A 12,294-nucleotide genomic window follows, 5' to 3' on the forward strand; every position below is an offset into this window, starting at 1 on the left:
ACCCCCTCTAACGCGGGTTCCCCCCCTCGACTCTCTACAGTAGCTGTCTTGCTAAGACACATACTTTTGTTAACTTTCTTGAGTTTATGGGGTGGTTTAGGGGGAAGGCTTTTCCTAGGTGTATGGTTACTTTTCCTTTTAAGACCCGGCTTTAAGTTGGTCAGTGGAGCACCTACCACAGATAGGGGGATTGGGGTTGTGATAGGACTTCCGCTTGCACGGGAGACGGATGAATCACCCACACTACCCTGGTTGTCCCCATTCGTGCTTGCATCTTGACCCAAATTACAGAAATCAGGTAGTTGGAGTGAGGACAATGGTGTAACTAAAGCGGGATAAATTTGGCCAGAGCGCTTGTCCCCCGAATTCTTTAACAGTTCAATTGATAGTCTGCGCTCTGCGCGCCTCTCCGCCAGCGATAGCTCTTTGTCAACAGGATTAACGGGGCGATTGAAAAACTTGTCCAAGGGACCAACCACAGATAGGCCAACATCGGCCGTTGGTGACCTCAGGACTGGACCATTGGAGTGGTCCGGCATATTGGGACGCTGAAAGGCCGCTTGACTGTTAACTAGTAGATTTATGCAAAGATCAGCGGAGTGGCCCAGCCCGGCCTCCAGCGGCCCCGGACGGCCACAGACGGTCCCGCCCTTGTCCCGGGCACGCTCCCGCGCGCTCCCGCGCAGCGGCCCGTTAATCTCCTTTTAAGGTGGAGAGGGAAAGATTATGGACAGGGGGCGGGGCCAGCAGGGAGAGCAGCCCAGGTGTAGCGAGGGCTCGCAGGGACTCCTGGATGGTTGAGTCCCTGCTCCCTAGCTCGCAGCCCTGCCGTCAGCTCCACACGCCCCGGGGTCACAGCTCCTCTCCTGGTGTCACACGCACTGAAAATGCGGCGCTGCGGGACCCGCGAAGCGGGTCCGGCGAGGTTAGTTCCACAGCAGAGTCCCAAGCACAAGGTGAGAGGTCTTTAGAGATTGTAGCAAAAACCGGCAAAAGGGTCCCTATCTTATCTTGGAAGAATTTGGAAATCTGGATCTAAGTGAAGAAAATGACAATAGTGATTCTGAAAAAGAAGATGAGCAAAAACTGAGACCACCTTAAAAGGAACTGTAATGAAACAAGGTGTCATTTGTCCATCGTAGTTGAATATAAGACTCAAGAAAGACCCAAAGACTGAAATAAAAGAAAGGGGTTAAAAGAAGAAAGCCTAGAAGTGTAGGATTACACAACATTTTAGAAACATTTTTTTTGTATAGAATAGAGTCCACATAGATTTAAATTGTTAGATTATAGACTGGGAAATGTTCAGACTTTTGAATTTTTGTAGCACATTTAAAATGGCAGACGTAGAAATGACTGGACAACCAAAATCTAGTCTAAGACATAGATGTATTAAGGTTTGCTTATGTTGCATTTTCCTATTAACCCTTATATGGATGTAAATAACAATGAAAATAATGTGTGAGACATACGCTGCGATGTCCCTGGATTGGTCACAGAAAGGGAAACTGTTTTTATATAGATCAATGACTAATTATAACAACTATTTCATTGGCACTAGTGACTGTGAGTATACTTTCCAAATTACTGGAGGAAGGGGATTAAAGGGTGGAACTGATCCTGTTTTCCCGGGTGTATATTATGTGTGTGGTAAGAAAGCCTATTATAGGTTACCTGCACGTTGGTATGGAAGCTGTTATTTTAGGATTATTTTTCCAAAGGTGTATCAGTTGGACCGAAAGAGCAATAGTGTCAATGAAATAAACCAAGGACTAATACGTAGTAAAAGAGCAATTGTTTCAGAAATAGTAAGTGGTATTTTTGGTGCACTAATACCCTCAGTTGAAGTTGTTCTGAATTCGCACAAAATTCGAAAAATGTCCACAGTGGTTGATCATTTATCAACATATACTGCTGGTGGTTTCTTGATGATTGATACCAAAATGGTGGCAATCAGATCAATGGCTTTACAAAATCTTCTTGCCCTTGACATTCTTCTAGCAAAAGAGGGTGTAGTCTGTGTCATGTTGAGAGTTCAACACTGCTGTACTTATATCCCCGATAAAAGTAAAGGGATAGAAGGATATATAAGGAATATTACAAAATTACATAATGATTTAACCCAAATGGAGGTTAAAGGTGTGTGGGAGAAACTTGGTGTACTGATATTGAGTGATATATTGACCATTGGCTCCATTTGGCATGATTGACTCCATTTTCTGTGCTGATTCCATCTTGTGCAACAGACTCCATTTTCTGTGCACGCACATAGCTGCAAGGTGGGGAGGGCATGTTTATGTCCTTCACTTGTTTTTCGCTCCTCACCGATCAGAGTGAACTGGAACATGTTGTGTGGGACACCTGCTTGGTACCTTTCAAGGAATGTGTGGAATGTACAGCTCTGTCTCAGAGTCAAAATACGGGAGCCTGGTCAGCCTCCGTCTTGACCTTGACACAGCTAGTACAGCCTGCTCGGTTTTTTCCAATAGAAGGGGGCGAGGTTTTTAGAATCTTCACCTCACGTTGAGTAAAGGTGTTAAAGATGGCGACCTTCGGGTGCAGTCAAAAGCTCGCCACAGAGTAGACGTACTGCTGTGGAAGTGATGGAATTTGGATCCCGATTGAACTCCTTCCTGGGCTGTCGAAGGGCTTCTCCAGCTTGAGTTGGCAAGGATGTTGCATGATTGATCAGTGAGGGATTCCTTACTTTATGTACATACTTTCTAAGTTTCTTTGCTCTTTGCTACATGTATATAAACTGCATTTTATTCTGGTTTTATACTTGAGTCATTTGATATTTGAGAGTCTCCATTAACTGATATATTTTGCCTTCCTTTCTAAAATATTGAATTAATAAACATGTGTGTGTCACTTTAAATGCACCTGAATTTGTCTTCTTGCCTCACCTCAAAAGAGTGGGTTTTGTTTTATCGCATCGTCTTTTGGGAGTGCTGTTTAACATGTTGTTTAAAAGGTGAAGTTGCCTCCTCTTAGGAGTACAGGGTCATGGCATGTTCTATTGTGTCAAAATTACATTTGCTACACTTGGTAAGAGTTTCTCCGCAGTAAGTAAATGGTTTTCTACATTTGGAAGTAGTTTATTAGGAAAGTTAATAATGCCAATACTTTCTGTAGCAATAATAATTCTAGTAATATTAACAGTATATAAGTGTTGTAAATGCATAAGAGAAAAAAAGGTGAAAGAGATAAAAAGAACAGAAGAAAGGAAATAAAGAAAAAGAGAGAAAAAATGGAACTTGAGGAAATAAATGACGAATATTATGACATGAGGAAAACATTAGATGAGGATGCCATAAAAGAAGAAAAAGAAAGTGAACTGTAGATAAAAAGGTGGCACTCGGTATGGTGAGTATGTATGATGGCTCCTAAAAGCCATCAGAGGGGGGATTGATGGAGTAGGATTTCGCTAAAAGAATCTTGCTCGATTGAAAACCCCTATAATACGTACTAACAGTAAGTAGTATCTAAACGACTAATGTGCACATTTACACTACACATGGGAAGCTTATTTTGCAAATATTCACGAACTAATCAACATTAATATGTAAATAACCATATTCTTAAATTGTCCAAACTAGAGGGAGGGTGGATTTGTGTGTGAGGAAGAATCACGTGGCCACGTAACTGAACTGCTGTGCTAAGCTGAAAGAGCATGCCCTGGTGAAGGACAAAGATGTTGACTGCCAGCCAAGCCAGTGTCTTCATGAGAAACTGAACCAGTAGTCGCTGAATTTAATAAATTGTATACAAATTTGTAACATGTGTATTCATGAGAGAGGCTGTATTGAAGACTATGGGAAAATTATTTTGAACAATGGTATGGTTGAAAGAAGAATTATTTCATAATGGGTGACATCCCACCCTTAGAAACCAACCAATCACTGACTTAGAAAATGTGAAGATTGCAACTATTGTGGGATGGACATGTAATTTTAAAGTATGAGAAAAGGTGCTTTGGGGGTGTGGTGTTTAGATGATGCCGCCGGGAGAGAGATCGCTTAGGCTGAGGTGTCCGAGAGAGAGGGGTGCGACGCTGTTCATCGGTTTGCTGAGTGGAACAGCTGTTCCTGTCCTGTCCCGATTAACTGAATTGTTGATCCCTGACTCTTAGTTCAGGGATCCCTCTCTACTGCCTAAGCCTGGGTGGTAGTTTTCCCCTTTATAAATCCATTGGGTTTGTATTATTTAATACTGCAAAAATATATTTTCTGTCTTTATATTTTGTTCTGCGCTTTTGTCTCTTCCTCTATCCCTCCAAAGTTGATGGTTAAATGTCGATATATTTTAATTTTGCAACTAATGTCTCTTCATCTATTCATAGCTGCCAAGGTTTAAAATTGCTATGTGTGACATTTTCATAATTTCAGTGTAATTATGAGTAACATTTCAACAACTATGAGAGACACTTTTTCACGAGCAAAATCAAGTCGCAATCCAAGGTGAACAAGACCGGGCGAAGTTTAACTTTTATCCAAATAGGAAATCTGGTTGCCTGTAAGCGGTATGTAGATAGCTGCCAAGTTTTCAGACTGCTTATGTGTGAGATTTCCATGGTATGTGTACTTATGAATGACATTCTACTGTCCAATGAGCAATAAAATAAGTGACACTTTCTCACCAATAGAAATAAGCAATGAAGTCCATATTGAGAGGTAAATATCACAAATTACCACGTTTTGGGCAATGAGTAGCACTAACCTGAGAATATGGTCCATTTTAACACAAGTAAAAGTAAATCAGAAGTAGCCTGACCCACTCAGTGCATCTTAACTCCATCGACAGGATCAGAATCGGAGACAGGATCAGACACAGCTGGGGCCGCTCAGTGTGTTGGAACTCTGCACACTTTCACCAGATCTACTACTGCTCAATGCACTCTCAGCACCATACCTCCATCAGAGCCATCCCAGCCAGCTGAATTCCATTCTAGCACCATTTGTATCCACCATAACTCGTGTGGCCCTGCCCAGTCCATTTTAGACCATTTAACCCTCAACAGAACCATCCTGACCCTGCCCAGTATGATCCAGTCAGCCGTGCCCAGTGCATGCAAACACCATATCCATGCAACCTAGTCAGTTCAAGTGATTCTGGCCCCAAATACAGCAACAAGAACAAGCCGGTAGCGTTGCTACCTGGCTGTTCTTTTTTATGTGGCTGACTAGTACTTTAATTTCCCAGCACAACAATTACCAAGCTGGCATGTTCTTCTCTATTCAGTGCACATTTAAAACATGAAACATACGAGTAAAGCACTTTAAATGTGTTGCAGAGCTGCTTTTGTGGTCAGTGACTAATAAAGTAAAGTAGTAAAGGTCAGAAAAGCAGTGTTATAATTAAGGCCAGTCCTGAATCAGGCTCTGACTTCAGGAGTCTTTCCGTCTGTATGGGAAAAGGCTTCTGTTCGCCCGCTGCTAAAAAAGATAAAACTTGACCCCCTTGATGAAAAAAAATATCACCCTATTTCTTGCTTGCCTCTGCCTGCCAAATTAATGGAGAAAGCCATGAACGTGGAGCTAACTTCATACTTGGAGATGAATAACCTGCTCGATAATACCCAGCACAGCTTCCGTGCAAATCATTCCACGGAAACAGCATTAATAATGGCGGCAGAGGAAATACGAAAGGGCATGGATGAGGGAAATAGAGTCACTTTGGTCCTGCTTGATTTAACAACAGCCTCTGATACCGTAAACCACAAGGTACTTACTTATTCAAAGGCTCAGGGATTTTGGTGTCAAGGGCATAGCACTGGATCTCCTCATCTCCTTCTTGACAGAGAACAAGCTATCCTCTGGAATGGCCACCAATCAGAACAATTTACCCTTCCAGGCGGAGTCCCGCAGTGGTCTGCTCTGTCGCCTACCTTGTTTAATGTTTATGTCGCCCCTTTGGCGAAATTAATTCAACAACATGGCCTTATGCTAGTGTCTTATGCAGATGACACTCAGCTGATAGTGTCAGTTTTGCATTCAATTGAGGCCAAGGCAGCTGATTTCTCCTTGTGTATGTCCAAGGTGATGTCCTGGATGAATCTAAACTTTCTTAAGCTGAATACTTCAAAAACAGAAGTCCTTGAGTTCGGCCAAAAAGCTTCCATCTGGAATCAGCTTTGGTCGCCTAACCCAGCGGGGGCCTGTCCACTTCCAGTGACTAAAGTTAGGAATCTTGGTATAGTGTTTGACAAAGACATGTCTTGGAGGCCACAGATTAACCAAGTAGTCTCAGCATGCTTTCTCATGTTAAAAGGGCTGAGAAAGATACTGCCGTTCATCCCTTTTTCTCTCAGGAAAACAGTCATAATTGCTACAATCTTCTCTAGAATCGATTATGGGAATGCCCTTTATCTGGGAGCGGGCACTGCTCAAATGGCCAAGCTGCAATCAGTCCAAAATGCAGCAGCGAGACTACTTCTCAACCTGCCCAAGGATCATCCTACTTCCCGCTCTATTAGGCAACTACACTGGCTTCCAGCACAACGACGGGTGGAGTTTAAAGCATTATGCTTGGTTCACAAGGTTTTGGCCGGAGACGGGGCTCTAGATCTTCAATCTCTATTATCTCTATATCAGCCAAGCCGCTCCCTGAGGTCTGCTGCGCAATGTCTGATCAATGTTCCGAAAATCAAAAGATCACGATGGGGAGGCCTGGGTTTCTCCCATCTGGCCTCAAGGTTATGGAACTCAGCCCCATTTCACCTTAGACAGATCACTAACCGCAGACTGTTTAGGAAGGAAATTAAGACATGGCTTTTCACTCAATGATGCATCGGTTAGCACCTTGTTGGTTACCTTGCTCAGTGCCAAGACACCTCGGCATTAGTGCGCTTTAGAAATACCATCAGTCAGTCAGTCATAATGAGTATGGACTATTTGGATACAGTCCTGTTTATCACGTCTAGGCTTTTGCAGAATCTTCAAACATAAACAAAGTGCTGGTAAGGGGGCGTGGCTTGGACGCCGATCGGGATGGCGGCGTGAGCCCACAGCTCCGTGCCTGATCCCTCATTAATCCTGTGAATCCCTCGCTTCTGGGCGAAGCAAAAGCCCAGGGATCGAGGTCTGGTCGCCGGACGCACCACGGGGAACGATCGTGGGCCGGCAGGTGGCCGTGGACGGGGTGGAACGCGAGGAACGGATTGCGGTGCCCCGGGACGGCGGACAAAGAGCCCAAGATGGCGATGGGGCCAAGCGGCAGAGCCGGAGTGGCAGAGCGCTGAGGATCGCGGCTGCGGAGCGGGGTGAGCGGCGGCCTGAAGGCACAAGCGGGCGCAGCCCAACCGGGTTTGCGGGAGAGTAGAGACCGCAATTCAAAGCGGAGCCCACCCGCGAAGCGCTATCACCCCCACCCCTCGCCGCGTGTGGCTGCGGCGGTGGGGGAAAAGGAAGGTGAAATCCCACCCGGCCTGCAGCCGATAACATCATCCATGCAGACCCGATAAAGAAATAATGAACTCACCGCAAAAGAAGGAAGCTGTCCAGCGGTGACCGCCTGCCTCACCGTCCTAAGTAGGGTAACAGGATGCTGCTCCGTAGGTGTGCGATCCAAAGCAGAGCGGCACAGTGACCATAGCCAACACCTTTCCCCCGCCGCGCAGCGTGTGAAGAGTGAAGCTGCGGCGGCGGCGGGGGGCCCAAGAGACAAAGGTAGCATCCGGCCAGTAAAGATCCGCAAACGAGCCCCCAGCGTGTGCCCATGCCTGGACACAATAGGACAATCAGGAAGCCACCAGTGAGGCGGCTGGAGACAGTGACTACCTCGAGCTGCCCTCCAGCTCCTCTGCCCCAATGACCCGAGGATAAAGCGTGAAAGCAAGCACCGTGGAACCGAGTGCAGTTCCAAGAAACGAAACAAAACAGCAGTTTGCCTCAAGAAAAGTAGCACTGCCATCCAGTGGCCTTATAGTAACACTACAGTGAAGGGGATCAGACAACTCACAGATAAGCCTGCAGCAAAGCGAATGATCACTGCAGTTTTGCCCTAGCAGCCCCAAGTGTACCAAAGGGCAGCAGACTCCCCGCATAGGACACTAACAGCCAGGTTAAATACCACAAAAAGAAACAAGCCTAAGACAAGCCAAATAGACACACAGCCCAGCCAAGAGTGCATGGCCCCCACAAGTGTTGCAGCGGGGAAGTGCGGCGACGGGGACCCCCGGCAAAGACTCGCGGACTGAGAGCCCATCCCCCCCACCCCCCCACCGCTGGCGCCGGCGGCCATAGTGCCGGGGAACGGCATCTGCAGTGCTCTGGATCCTGAGCGGGCGCTGTGGAGCTGGTTGCAGCGCGGCACGGAGGCTTTGTGGGGGCGGACCTGGACCGTGCTGTGGAGAGCGGTCGGGGGGGCGAGCGCACGACCTGGCCGGCCGACCGCGCCTGCATGCAGGGAAGGTACGGACTGGCGCAATTGATGTGGGGCCGGCCAAGGGAGCTGGAATTGGACGGCGGTGGGGGTCCGCTGAGCTGCACCATCGAGGAGAAGCTCCCGAGCCCGGTGGGGGCTGGGCTGCGTGGAGAGCCTGAGGGGGAGCGGTGAATCATTGGCCCCAGCGCCTGTCGGGTCCTGGTGTGGAGGGGAAGCGCGGGCTGCCGGAGTCCTTGAGTGGAGGTGAACCGGTTGGGGCGGGCTCGCCAGGAGGCCCGGGGACAAGTTCGCCCTTACGGGGGGGTTCCTTCTGGAGCGGGGAGCGAGCCCTCTGGAGGGAGCGGCCAAACTCGGGCCCGACGCTTGAGCCTGAGGAGGGTGAGAAAGGTTCGAGGAGCAGACGCCCGGCAGTGGGTCCTTTGGACTAGCCAGACACTCGGGGGCCACCCAGAGTCGATACACGCTGTCGCCCAGATGGCCGCCACCGGCAGTACTGGGAGTGCGGTCGGAGGGGGCGGATCGCTGGCCAGGCCGGATGCGGACGGGGGGTCTCCAGCAGCGCAAGATGCGTCAGCGCAGGAACTCCGACTGAACGCGCGGCTAGATGGCATACTGGATGCAATCACGGCCACCAAAGAATCTCTACACCAGGACATTGCTCAGGTGGCCACTGGATTGGGCCTGCTGAGGGCGGATCACGCAAAATTGTCCGACAAAGTTAAGGATCATGACCAATTGCTCCTAGAACTGAAACCTGCGGTGGTCACTGTAGAACGCAAGTTGTCTGATGTCATGGAGAGGCTGGCGACGCTGGAGAGACGGGCGGAGGACTCCGAAAGCCGCAACAGGAGGAACAACATACGGGTGGTGGGCCTGCCAGAAAAAATTGAGGGTGATGATGCGGTGGCCTATATGGAGGGCTGGTTGAGAACGGTCGTGGCCCCGGAGGGCTTGTCTCCGTTCTTCTCCCTGGAGCGAGCGCACAGGGTCCCGACTCGTCCACCCTTGCAGGGGCGCCCCCCACGGCCGATGGTGATCAGACTCTTGCACTTCAAAGACCGGGACTACCTGATACAAAGGGCACGCTCGGTGGGCCCCTTCAAAGTGGATAACAGCTCGGTCACGATCTTTCCAGATTATACGCGAGAGGTTCAGAGGAATAGGGCATCGTTTCTGGCCGTGAAGAAAGAGCTGAGAAATGAGGGTATTCAGTATTCCCTGCTCTTCCCGGCCAAACTACGAGTAATCCTGGATGGGGCGACCCAATTCTTCCAGACCCCCGATGAGGCGTGGACTTGGCTGGAGTTGTACCGCGCTGGCACGGACCGCCAACAAAAAGGCGACCGGGAACGACAACAGCCGGTGCGAATCCGGAAGTCCCAGCGCATCCGCAAGAAGAACAAACTTAAACAGGCCCAGCGAGCTGCCGAGATGGCGGAGGACAGAAAGGGGGCGCTGGTAGCGACGGCGTTCATCACGGGTTCGCAGCAGGAGAAAGAACTGGGAGACTCAGACTCAGAAGTGGAGAGCAGGAAGTCTGGGGAGGAACTGTCCGAGGCAGACAACGCTGTGGGACCGGAGGTCACCCCGCAGACGGCGGATGGGCTGTTCAACGAGTGACATTAGCTGAGTGGGCCCACACTGCGGCTGCTGCTGGAGCGGACTATCTGGGGTATCTGGCAGATCGGCAGGTACTCTGATGTGACAGTCGTAAGGGATCTAGGGCTTGGAGCGGGGACTCGGTCTGCCCCGGGTCGGCCCGGGCCTCCCCTCATTGCCCTTAAGGCCTTCTGTGGTGACGACCACAGTATAGTGGACTGTGTGTGATGTTTTTGGTTTGGATGGGGGCTGATGCTTTGTTATTGAGTCCTGTTCTGGGGAGTGGGGTTGGGAATGTTTTTGGGGATGTTTTACGTTGGGGAAAATGCTGCCGGGATGTGGGGGTTCAGTTGATGTTGCCGAATCGGAGGGGGAATAGAGGCAATGGGAACGTTACCTGATTTAAAAGCCCTTACATGGAACGTCCGTGGCCTCCGTACGATGTCCCGGAGAAGCAAGGTGCATGCTTACTTGGTGAGGCGGGGCATTCAGATTGCATTGTTGCAGGAGACCCACCTGACCAAGCAGGAATGTGCGGCGTTGCAAAAGAGATGGCGAGGTCAGGTGTTTGGTACGACGTATTCGGCGTTTGCTAGAGGGGTACTGATATGGGTGAGAGCGGGAGTCCCATTTCAGGTTACGAACCAATTAGTGGACCCTGAGGGCCGATTTGTGGTAGTGGAGGGTAGGCTGTATGGCCGGGAGGTGGTGCTGAGCAGTATCTATGTCCCAAATGTGGACCAGGCCGGTTTCTTAGACAAACTCTCCGGATCGCTGGCTCACTTCCTGGCAGGCCCCATTATAGTGGGAGGAGACTTTAATTCCATCACGGACGTGGCACGGGATAGATCACATCCACCGCTGGCCGACTCTGCGGTACGGAGGTTGGCCGCGCACAGGAAGGATTGGCAGGAGAGGTGGGGCCTGGTGGATGTGTGGAGGGAGCAACACCCTGAGGTTAGGGACTACTCATTCTTCTCAGCACTGCATGCACTACATGTTAGAATAGACTCTATCCTTTGTAGCGGTGATATGGCAGCACTGGTTACACATACGGAGTACCTGGCCAGGACTATCTCTGACCATAACCCCTTACTGATGACAGTACGATGGCAGCGGGTGAGGTCTGCGGTGCCGACGTGGAGATTGGGCCCTGACACACTAGAGGATCCAGTGTTTAGCGCCACAGTCCAGCAGGGCCTCGAGCAGTATTTTGAGGTGAATGAGGGTACGTCCACCGCGAGATCGGTGGAATGGGATGCGATGAAGGTGGTGGTGAGAGGAGTGTGTATGGGCAGGTTTGCGAATGTCAGGACGACGGTAGTGGCGGATCTGGAGAATGCAGAAAGTGCGCTAAGGGACCTAGAGCGGCGCAGGCCAGAGCGACCGGAGCTACAGGGCAGGCTACTAGAGGCGAAAGAGGTAGTGGCAAGGGAAACGGAAAGACTGAGATGCTTTGATTACAAGTTGTACCTTACCAAGGTGCACGGGGAGAGAGATAAGGTGGGCACGCTTCTTGCCAAGCTCGCAAACCCAGAACCTAGAGGCAGCCCGATCATGAGCATTAAAACGGGGACCGGGGAAGTGGTCTATACCCAGTCAGCGGTCTTGAATCGCTTCCAATCCTACTATACGACTCTATATGAGAGCCAGTTGGGCGGGGAAGGAGTTAGGATAGATGAATACCTGGATGCTGCTCAGCTCCCGACATTAGATGATGAGACTGCGAAGGGATTGGGCGGTCCGATAACTCTATCTGAAATTCGGGTGGCCATTAAACAGATGGCTAGGAATAAGACGCCGGGGGTGGACGGCCTGCCGGTTGAATTTTATGCGAAATTCGTAGATATTTTGGCTCCGAGACTCTTGGTGGTATATTCAGAAGCACAGACCTTGGGACGCCTCCCCCAATCGATGAGGGAAGCCTTAGTGGTGCCGTTGCTGAAGCCAGGGAAAGATGCCACAGAAGTGACTTCATATAGGCCCTTATCTATGCTGACGGTCGATTACAAGATCTTAAGCCGTATTCTGGCGACTAGATTGCTGCCGCACATGACCACATTGGTCCATGAGGACCAGGCGGGGTTTATCCCCACGAGAAATACGTCCCTTAATGTCCGCCGCCTGATTCGTATATTGGATGGTGCCCAGGCCATGGACGGTAGATCCGCAGTGCTGTCAGTGGATATAGAGAAGGCCTTTGATAGCCTGGAATGGCTATATCTTGATAAGGTCCTGGAGCAGTTTGGCCTAGGGGGTGGCTTTGGCCGCTGGACGAGGGTCCTCTATGCTGATGCAACGGCCAGGGTC

This window comes from Lissotriton helveticus, chromosome 12 (assembly GCF_964261635.1).
Source record: "Lissotriton helveticus chromosome 12, aLisHel1.1, whole genome shotgun sequence".
NCBI lineage: Eukaryota > Metazoa > Chordata > Amphibia > Caudata > Salamandridae > Lissotriton > Lissotriton helveticus.